We start from the raw sequence: 10,965 nt of genomic DNA, 5'->3' as shown, positions 1-10,965 counted from the left end.
GAGATGTCTCATTGCTCTGTGTAGACAGATTATCCAGTTGACTTAATTTAGAGAGTGAGCACCTACCTCTTCTTCACCTCGACTGCTCCAAATAAAGCTAAATTTACCCTGGAAAATGCCCTTTCTCCTTTACTTAAAAAATCGTGACTGGCTTTCTTCTCATTTGGTCTGTGATACTTGCTATTCTTTTTTTACATTGCTAAAAATTATGAAACCTCTTTAGGCCTCTTTTTAAAAAGAGTACATATGCACATGTATGAATATATATATATATATATATATATTTACTTATTTATTTTTATTTTAAAAATAACATTCTGTGCTTCTACTTCAATGAGCCTACAGTGTTAATGACTCTTAAACATATTTCTCCTGGCATAAAGATTGGTAATTTTAAAGAGCAGAATGATAGCTTTTAAGTTGAATATTCCTCTAACTTTTTTTGATTTTTAAGACTTTCTTTTGAAAATATTTTAAAAAGCAAAACATATGACTGTGTTTTAGTACCTTAACATTAGGCTAAAGATAATTCATTAGGTAATCACCTCAAATTTCTTTCTCAGGAGAATCAGTTTCCATTTTAAAATCAGCAAATAGGTATACATATAACATAGGCTAGTATTTCATTAAAAGAACTTATTCTTTTATTTTTTTTAAATTAGGTTGATCTTAGGCTGACAATATCCTAACACATTTTAATAATATATTGTCAAGATATAAAGCTTGTTTTTTTTCCAGCTGAAACATATATATTCATTATATAAAACTCATTTATGTCGCATAGAATGAAAACTCTCCAGAGTTCATAGTCTTAGACAGATTTGCACACACACCCAAATAAATGTTAAATGCAAAGCATTTTGACAGAGTTAATGAGAAAGGCATACCTTTGTCACATACCTAGCCCACCAAACCACAGAAAATTTTTAAGTGCCAGCTTTGAAGAAGCCTAACATTTTTTAAGATGATAAGGATATAAGTTATAAATTGAAATATTCAAATTTCAAAGGCTTTAAGCAACTGCTTTCTAAGGTGATTTTTGCCTCTCTGAAAACAAAAGGTTTAAGTAGTATTTGTATCAGTAAAATAATTTCTTTCATATTTGTGTGAATGAGGCTAACATTCATATGTACATACAAAAATATTCAAGAAAAACAAGTTTAGAATACCAGGTTAATTATTTTTTAGTGTATGTGAAATATTGGTTTTCCTCAACTCCGTCCCAGCGTCAAGGTCTATAGCTTTTATTGGAACCAGCTATCTCATTTTCATAGAGTCCCAGGAGGCGAGAGTCATACATTGTTACTTCAGCCTTCAAAGAGGCAAAGCAGTACAGAGCCTTGTACTGTAATAGACAACACAGAACAGTCCCAATTTCAGTTCCTGTTATATTGACAAGCCTCCTTTCAGGTAAGAGATGGAAACATTCTTTTATCATTATAAGGTTAGTGACCATTTTAATGGAATAAAAAGATTATTCTTACTGCATCGGGGATAGAAGTTTGGGGTGGGGGGAAGATCTTTTCCCTTTCATGTTCATGTTGCTCAGAAGTTCTTTTTAATTGGTATAAAGCTAGCTCTATAGTCTCAACATTAATACTGGAGATCAAAACTATTGAGGACACATTATTAATATATACAGAGCCTAACCAAAGAATTCAGTGTACTTTTCTTTTTAATCAAGATAAGATAGGTCATTGATTTTCACAGGCTGAGAGGTTTTCTCTTTTAACATCAATAATATAGTATTCCTTACATTTGCTCTATCATTGTGAAAAATAATCTAAATTTAGTTTACTCACCTCATACATACAATGTGTAACATTTTTTAAATAAATATGAGTCTCAAAATTAACTTTTCCTTCTTGATATACATGACTTAAGTGGGGAAAGATAGTGAAAGTTACACAAACACATATTCACATATGGAAATTACGGAAAGTAGAGATAAAGAGAAAAAATACCAACACATATAATCTCCAAAGTTGTCAAAAGACTTTAAAATAGCCAATTCCTTTAGATTTTATATTTTGACATAATTTGCTGCTTAAGGAAAAAGATCTTTCATTGGGGAGAGGGGTTTTTTAAAGATAAAGGAAAATAGTAATACAACATGTGCTTAAACTAAACAATAAGGCTCCCATTTTGTTACAAAATACATTTAACATAAGTGAATTATGTTTCATAAGAGTATGAAATTTATAAATGACAGTTTCATACAGAGGTGAAATTTATATAAATTTTATTTTCTAGTATGTTTATGTTTTATTATATTTTATAATCTAGAAAGATTATACAATGTTTAATCTTGCTTGTTAATGATTTCTTAAAAACAGTCATTTATTACTTTTCAATCAACATCTAGGAACTAAGAAGAAAAAATTGTTGAAACCAAAGAGTTAGCTATTTATTCTTGGTTTAAATAGGTCAAATTCTGATCTCATAGAGGAGGAGGTATTATGATAATTCCTAAAATATGTTTTTAGTGTTTTGTATTTGTGCCAGATAGTTAAAGACATTTTGTTTTAAAATAACTATATATGTTTAAAAAGCCAAAGGTACTAATTTTTCTGCAGTCAAGTTTTATAATCAAATGTCATCAATTTTGAAAGTCTGTTGAAACCACCAAAATAACTAAATTTTATTAAATTAGAAAATGTATTTTCTTCATTGTAACTGGCCTCATAAAAGTTATGTGAGCATTTTGTATATGGTTATCTTAAAATGTTAACATGTGTCTTTTAAAACATTCTTAGTTCCCTTTTCCCTTTCACTTTAACAGTGTTCTGGCGCTTGACTAGCACAAACAGTACCAGATCCCTTTCAGCGGAGACTGCAAACGGAATAAAAAATCACTTGAGGTCTCTAATACATTTGCAGTAATATTTATGAATGAGAGAGGGTTGTCTTCCTTTTGAGCTTCGTTGCGTCGGACCATTCCTGTGTCTTCGCATCTTAGCATCTTCTTAGCGTCATCTTAGCATCTGTCTTAGCATCTTCTGTGACCTGCACCAGAACTGGGCAAATCGCGTGGCCTTAGAAGAGTCTGATCTCCTGGTGGGTGGGAGCGTCTCTCCAGCCTCCTCTCCATCCATTTCCCCTCCCTCCAGGTGTGTGTGTCCTGGGGAGGAGGTGGGAGATATAAAGGAGAGGAAGAGCAGGGAAGCAAGGCCCAAATCCTCAGAGATCTCCACACCTCACCCTCGCAGTGCATTAAGGCCTGACCCATGGCCTTCTGGTCTCACCTTCTTCCTACTGGTGCGCAGAGATGCTTGCTTTTCCCGCGTCCCTGCATCCAGGGCGGGGTGGGCTGGGGATGGCAGTGGGTTCGAGATTACACACCTGAGCCAGGGAGAGGAGCCCCATTTCCCGCCCCGCCTGGTTTCACACCGTGTCCACTTCGCTGCTTGTAACCAAGCAGAACATAGAGTTGGAAGAAATAGGGGGAATGAATCGTAAGGGGGCACAGCCCCCTTGTCTCAAGCTCAAGGGAAAAAATCTCCCCGAAACGTGGGTGCCTGACTTCAGTTTAATTCTTGGCAGTCTTTCTTAGTCGCGCGTTGTTGTTCACAGACTATTATAAAATGAATGTTTGAACCCCTGGGTTGACAAAGGAACCGCGGAGGGTCCAGCCAGCATCCCCCAACACCTTAGAAGTCCCGCGGCCCCGCCCGAGGCCTGCCGGGCGGAGGCGTTCGCTTTGTGGTCCCGGGAGGCGGCCTCCAGCCTCCGGGAAGGCAGCTGCTGTGGACTTTGAACCGCGAGGGAAGTACTGCCGTGGCCGGTGGCTGTAAAACAAACAAACAAACAAAAAACTATTTGCAACCGGATTGATCCAGTCTCGCTGCTTCACAGAGAGCGCAGTGTGGCCGCTTGCCTGGCGCGGGGGCTATAGCCGCAGGGAGGCTGGGCTCTGGATCTGGAGGAGTTGATGTCTTAAAATAAATGACAGGGACAGTTCTTTCCTGAGGCAAAGCATCCACCCCGCCCCCGTCCCCTATGAAAGCAGTTGGCTTTGAACTCTAGGACAACTCTCCCACCTTCGGCGCGAGACCTGCACCTCGAGTTCGGTCCAGGGCCCAGGGCTCGAGGGCGACACATCCAGGAGTGGAAATGTCTTCGGTTAACCGAGAAGGTTGACACTGAATCCAACTGAGCAGGAAAATCTGCCGTATCCGCTCGCTGGAACTGCGAGCACCCGAGAGAGGCGTGCAGGCTGGAAGACCTTCCTCAGCGCCGCGCTGAGCGGTCCTGCTTTAACTCCGTGCAGCCCCCGAAAACCGTCTAGCCATCCAGGTTCACGGCCGGCTTGTGTCACCGGCGCATAAATCACTGTCAGCTCGGACAGAGCAGGCAGAGAGAAAGCTCGCTCGTCCTGGCCACGCGGGCTCTAGGCAGATTAACTGTCAAGGCTCAGAGCGAATTGCCCGCCCAATCTCCTGGGCTCCAAAAGCGAGCTTGCACTTTCTCGGACGCGCAGAGGGAGCCAGGGAGATGGTTCTAGCCACCTACAGCCTCTTCTCCACAGGGCCTGATTACTGACCTGCAGTCAGGGAAGTCGAGAGCAAATCATCATCAGATCTCATTTTGTGCACGGGGATCCCTAAGCCTATTAAGGTTAAAGTGACATTCTCAAGGTCATTTAAAGCTCTAGGAAAACTTATGCTTGACCCGAAGTCCCTTGGTTCCCGCTATCACTGCCTGGCACCTCCATCGTCCTGCCTCTCAAATTCATGGTTTTAGAGATGTCAGGATGTAAGGATGCTAATAAAGGGAAAATCACTATATGCTGAATTTGCAATGAACCAGTATAATTTTCAGCGTGATATTTCTAGTTATAGTCCCCGAAACGTTCTTCAGATCTTTCCTCATTCTACCTAAGAAATTCAGATACGCAGAATCTCGGGCGATCTTAGATATCAGGGTGCTAGACACCCAATCCACCTCCCGACACTTTGCACCCCCACCCCCACCCGGCAGTGGGTTCTGGGCCCTCATCCAAGTCAGGAGGAGGAATTCCGAGCAGTCAGAGGACTGGAGGGGTGGGGGACCTGGGGCAGGCGCGGGCTCGGGGAAATGCCGATCCAGGCGAGTGGTTAGGCAATCAGCTTTCACCTTCCCATAAACTATTAGAGAAGGGACTGGTTTTCGTCCAGCAAACTCTGCCCTTAGGCGCTCTGGGCTTGACGCTATCTTACTATTGCTCACTATTCACATTAATTATTCTAGGAAAGCTCAGCACACCTCTGCACTGTTTGAGTAAAGGCAAGCCATTTCGGATTCTTTCTCCCAGTGGCATTCTTTTTTTTCCTCCCAATCATTCATGCACGCATTCACTCATTCAGTTAAATCTGGGTTGGAAGTTGGTGGTCCCTCAAAGCATTTATTTCTGTAAGAGGCCACAGTGATGATCTCTTCCCTTTTATTCTCAAATGACTCTCTCTCCCTCACCCCCACCCCGTTTTAGTCCTACTGTAGAAGAGAGAGAAACCCCAACCTTCAACTGTCAACTGTTTTCCAAACACGAGATTAATGTTCCCCAGGACTCGGGGGTAATGTGACCTTTCTGTTTTCAGATGTGTTTTTCAACATGTAATCGTTTGTTTGTTATGTCTCCCGGTGTGGACTCGGGAAAGCTGGGAAGGGGTGTGGGTTGCCAAGGAGGGAAATGAATTTGGAGACTTTTTATTCCCTTTTCAACACAGGAAAACTCAAAGCATTTAATTTTATTTACCAGAAGATAATCCCCTGAAAAAAAATCCACAATACTGATACTGAAAAATCTGAGCATGTGATGAGCAACTATTTTAAAAAGCATATCTCCAAACCAAAAGCAAACCTATTTTTCTTTTAAATGAGGGGGACTTCTTGGATGTTGGTCATGTTTTTTTCTGATCTAGGTAGTTACATGGGATGTACCATTTTTAATTATTTATTGAGCTTTTAATGTATGATTTGTGGCTCTTTTTGCATTGTTATACTTCAATTAAAAGCTTTAAAAATCTAAAAAATAGGAAACCTCTGGTATGTGTGTTTGCCACTAAATCTCCTAAAATCTATTTCTAATGAATTTCCAAACCAATATATTTGTTAAACTATATTTAAGAAATTTACCAGTAACTTGGTTTCTCAGTAATAGGTTCTGAATCAGACTGAGAACAATGCACTTGAATTAGTTATTAGAAAAACAGTATAAAAATTGGATGGCTTTCTAATATAGTAAAATATCAAATGAGCAGTGAGAGTTTAAAGCTTGCCTAAGAAAATACCTAAAGAAACAAAATAGCCATTTGGTTAAAAACAACAAGTAGACTTCATACTTTAAAACGGTATTTAATTGTTTGATACTAACTCCTATTCGAAAATGTTTTATCCCAAACGAGAATTTTAAAAAGGGTCTCAGCCATACTCAAAAGTTAATTTCTGTCACTAGAAAGAAGGCAGTTTGAAACGTGTTTTCCCTCCATAAAATATTGTTAGGTTCCTTTCATGATCGGTCACTTTGTATTTCACCAAGAACCAAAGACTAAATTGTTCTTCCCATTTAATCAATAGCTTTTATTGCTGGCATCAACGACCCCACTTATGACTTTAAGCTGCCTAATTTTTCTGCTACCCTGTTCCATTAAAAAATAAAAATCGTGATTCTCGAAAATCTAGTAAGTGATTTTCCGACAAATGGCTTTGTTGTTGACTCCACGCCACCCCAAACCCCTTCCCTCTCTCTCTCTCTCCCTCTTTCTCTCTCTCAAGGACCCTTCGTCTCCAGGAACGGTCACTGAGCCCGCACTGCTCACACCAAGGCTTACTTTACAGGCCCTTCCGCGGTTTTATGATTGGTTGCTGTGGTTGGAATGTTTATAGATAATAAACAACTAATCCGCTTCTTGCCTAATGAATTGCCCCACCCGCGTACCAGTGGAACGGCTGTAACTTAGCTCCAGGAGAGCCAGTGATAGCCGGGACCGAAACCACCCAACATAGCCGCAGCTCAGTATCAAAGCCGAAAGATCCAAGGCCAACAGAAGCCTATTTCGCATTTTCGAGTTCCTCTGCTCTGGAGCCCCTAGACTCCACTCGTGCTTTGCTCCACCCGCTCCTCTCCCTGTCGGTTTGAAGGATGTATTCCAATGAACAGAGGCTTTCTGAAAAGCGTGCATCTGAAAAGCGGGGCAGCGGTGTGGAGCCTGGTAGCAGGCAGAGGACCCGCACTCCGCGGACCGCGGCGCTGGGTCCGCAGCAGCTCTCATTTGGCCGCACGGGCCCCTTCAGTCTTCCGGCGGCATATGGCAGTTTGAATCGTCCTGACTCTGAATCAGATTTTGCACTCGAAGATGCAAAAGGCTGGGTCTGCCAGGGCTCACGCCCTCGAGTCCCCGCGCCCCTGGGGCTGGCAGGGACGAGCGCATGGCTGGGAGGAGGAGAGGGGTAGGAAGCGCGCAAGGTATTCAATACTTTGTAATCTAGTCTGAAATAAAGAAAATGTGTGTTTAGACTCCCAAGAGACCCGGGAAACGGGGGGAATCTGCCAAAAACATTCCAAGAACAGAGGAAACCAAAGTCTGGGAGAGGTTATTGTATACACATTATGGCAGCTGCTTGAGGCCTCGGTCAGTAGCCGGCGGGTGGGTGGGGGTAGGGGCTGTGACAACGGGGATTGGGGGCCAGAACCTAACCTGGCATCGCCTGGTCTCTGAGCAGCGAAGGGGACACTGATGTCGGCCATGGAGCATCCTCTTTCCGTAAGGACCCACAAGAAGGAAGCGGAGAAAGAGTCTAAACCAGAAGCTCCAAGATCAACACTTAAAAAAAAAAAAAAACTAGAGCCATTTCCAAAACCCGTTTTTCAGTTACCTGTATTTTGAATGAATACATTTCCTTTACGTAGTAGTCTGCAAGTTCTGCAGTTTTGCATTAATGCGTTTGATGTTTATGTCATCTTTCATCTGATCACCCAGTACCCAGGATCTCTTTTCTCCAAGAATCTCAGGAAAGGTCGTTAGAAGTGCTCAGGCCCCTGCTCATGCCAAGGTCCCCAACACACGTGTGACTTTTGAAGATGGTGTTGGGTCAGAACTTATCTTCCTGGGTGGCCAGTTCTTCCCCAAACTGTGGTTAGAAAGCACTTCTTTTTGCCAGTGTCTCCCTTTTTCACTGGCTTTGGTTTATAAATCCCGTTGTTTCATGAGGATGGGGAGGGAGGAGGACATGGAAAATTCTGTCAATGAGCAAATATGCATGCCTGCCTGTTTAGGTGATGGGGACACACAATTAAAAATCAAAACAACAACAAAAACAAAACTCTTTTCTAGAGCTTTTACTCTAGTGGGGAGTGTCAGTTTTATATTAGGACTCACTTTGGGCTGGACACACAGAGGATGTGATTTTTAACAGAAGCATAAGGTACAGTCCTAGCCATCTGGTTGAGACCTCTCTCCTTGTCACCTAAGAGGTTTCCTTATTGTGTACAATCCTATTACATAATAAATCAAATTACACTGCCTTTCTTTCCCCAGTCTTTCTACCAGGTACCTGCTTCGATACAAAGCAGATAGCAGCACCCTCCATCCTTTTCGCCTGGCTCACACCATTTCCATCTGTGTGGCGGTGGGTGAAGGGCTCTCCATACCCCTCTCAAACTTGTGTTGGTCTTGATTCAAGCCATGGAGTCAACAATTCAGTATACTTAGTGCTGTTTATGGGATCTCGGCCCCATGGATCTTGAGTGACACCAGGACAAACTCAAGACAAGGAACAGGTCACATCTCTCAGGGACAGAGGGGGTTTTCTCCCTTTACCTACCTGGGATCTCACTGCCCTCTCCTTTCTGGGGATAGAAGTGTTGCCTGGGGAAAGCTGAGCATCTTCTCAACAATAGCCAGAACTGGCTGGGTTTCCAGGTAATGTCTGGTTTTGCAGAAAGATCTCCCAGTATCTCTGTTTCTCCACTGAAGCCTTCCCTTGGGAAGTTGCCCATTGAGTACCAAGACATGGTAGCCATCAGGGTCTCAGAGATTTTGCCTGAACCTGGGGCTATGACCTGCCCTGGGGGCAGGAGACCTATTTAATTGCCCTTGATGAAGAAGACAGTTGAAAACGATCAGAGGAGGAAAACGAACAAACACAAAGGCAAAAAGCCTTCCACGAGCTGTTTGATTATTTTCTAGGACTTTGCTGTTTGATTTGAACCTGCCTCATTAGAAATAAAATAAATAAGAACACAAAATGTTCACTGGTTCTCCAGCAATGAATGTGTGTGTGTGGTTGATACAAAGAGAAAAGAAAAGAAATCCTGGTTGCTCATTAAAAAGAAGAAGTAATTTGTGTAAATATGGGCTTCCCTAATGGCTCTGTGGTAAAGAATCTGCCTGCCAGTGCAGGACACTTGGGTTTGATCCCTGGGTCAGAAAGGTCCCTTGGAGAAGGAAATGGCAACCCACTCCAGTATTCCTGCCTGGGAAATTTTATGGACAGAGGAGCCTGGAGGGCTACAGTCCATGGGGTTGCAAAAGAGTTGGACATGGCTTAGAAATTAAACAACAACTTGTGTCAACAGGGCTTTAGAAAAGGAAGAGTCTGCCTGTTAGCATCCTACCTTTCATAGGTCCTTCACAGACAGATGAAGACTGGGAGGCCGCATTATGAGTGACCAGCAGGGCTCCCTCCCTGGATGTAGCTGAATATCAAACAGCAGTGGGGATCAGGGCTTGATTTTATTCATCATCAAAGGACTGGGTAAATCAGCAAGACATCTCTGTCAGCATCCTAGGTAGCGCTGAGAGTTTTCAAAGGGTGTTTGGATGTGGGTGTGGCTTCCAAATGTGATGGACAATAGATTGTGCTGAAGAGAGAGCTCTTACCTGCAGAAAGAAGGTGCAGCTGTTCCTTGTGTCTTGACCTTGCAACGTGCAGTAGAGACAGTGTGCACACAAACACGCCCAGAGTCCTGAGACCCATGGACCTTGGGGGGTCCCATGGGGTGTATATATCCACAGGTGGTGCTTGAAGAAAGCTGAGGTCTAGAAGGCTCTTCTTTAGCCTCCAGCAGCATCCTGGATGACTGACTGATGTTCAAGGCTCACAGCCTGCAAAGAAGGGAAAACACACGTGAAAGCACTTTATCAATTGTGGACTATTAGCTGGCGGTATGACTAGGTGTATCTGAAATGTTCATGTATATATGTGGGGACAATTGGTAAGAAAATTCTTGGTGGAGTTCTGTTTTCATTCCAAGTTCTCTGCCACCTCTCTTTCACTTCCACTCTCATCTGAGGTTGACTCCTACTGAAACTTGACACAGTCATTGTAAAAACACAGTCCTGTTTCCTTCTTCATCTATTGTACAGTTAAGCAGGCTGCCAACTTGGCTTTAGAATTTACCTCAGCTCACTCTCAATTCAGAAGCACGTTTCTTCGAAGCACGTTTCTTCAGAGAAATGTCCTCCGGTGCGGGCCGGGAGATGTGGGATGGTAATTTGCAGAGAGTGAGACATGGCTATAACTCAATTTTACTTATCACTTCAATGTAATGTAAAAACTAGACCCAGTAGGCTTTTCCTTCTGCCATTTTACAAATTGTACAACTTAGGTAAAGACTCTGCTCATACCTTGCTGCAAGGAGAATGTAATTTAAGGAACCGACTGCATACATCCTACCTTTGTACCCTAGGTGAGCTTTTATCCATCAATTCTTGTGCCAAAATGGGAGACCTAAACATCAGTGTGTATAACCAGTTCTGTGGATAGATTTGAGAACTTTGTGGCTTGAATTTGGAAAAAAAATAGACAGGCTTTATGAAAGTAGCAAAACTCAAGATGAATATAGGTTAGGCATTATTATTGGTACTGGTGACAACAGAGCCATTCGTTTATTTTTAATTTTTTATTGGAGTATTGTTGCTTTACAATGTGTTCGTTTCTGCTGTACAGCACAGTGAATTGGCTATGCGTATACATATATCCCCT

General features: G+C 42.4%; 1 long non-coding RNA gene across 1 annotated transcript; it reads left to right on the top strand.

Annotated features, from left to right (window-relative positions):
* The first annotated feature begins 372 nt into the window (after positions 1 to 372).
* On the top strand, positions 373 to 2,896 carry LOC113896876. The gene is made up of 2 exons (XR_003512164.1): positions 373 to 1,410; positions 2,783 to 2,896. It is a non-coding gene; the product is annotated as an uncharacterized LOC113896876 (long non-coding RNA).
* The last annotated feature ends 8,069 nt before the right edge of the window (positions 2,897 to 10,965 follow it).

The sequence above is a fragment of the Bos indicus x Bos taurus genome, chromosome 8, assembly GCF_003369695.1.
Source record: "Bos indicus x Bos taurus breed Angus x Brahman F1 hybrid chromosome 8, Bos_hybrid_MaternalHap_v2.0, whole genome shotgun sequence".
Taxonomy (NCBI): Eukaryota; Metazoa; Chordata; class Mammalia; order Artiodactyla; family Bovidae; genus Bos; species Bos indicus x Bos taurus.
This window is presented reverse-complemented; position numbering and strand designations above follow the sequence as displayed.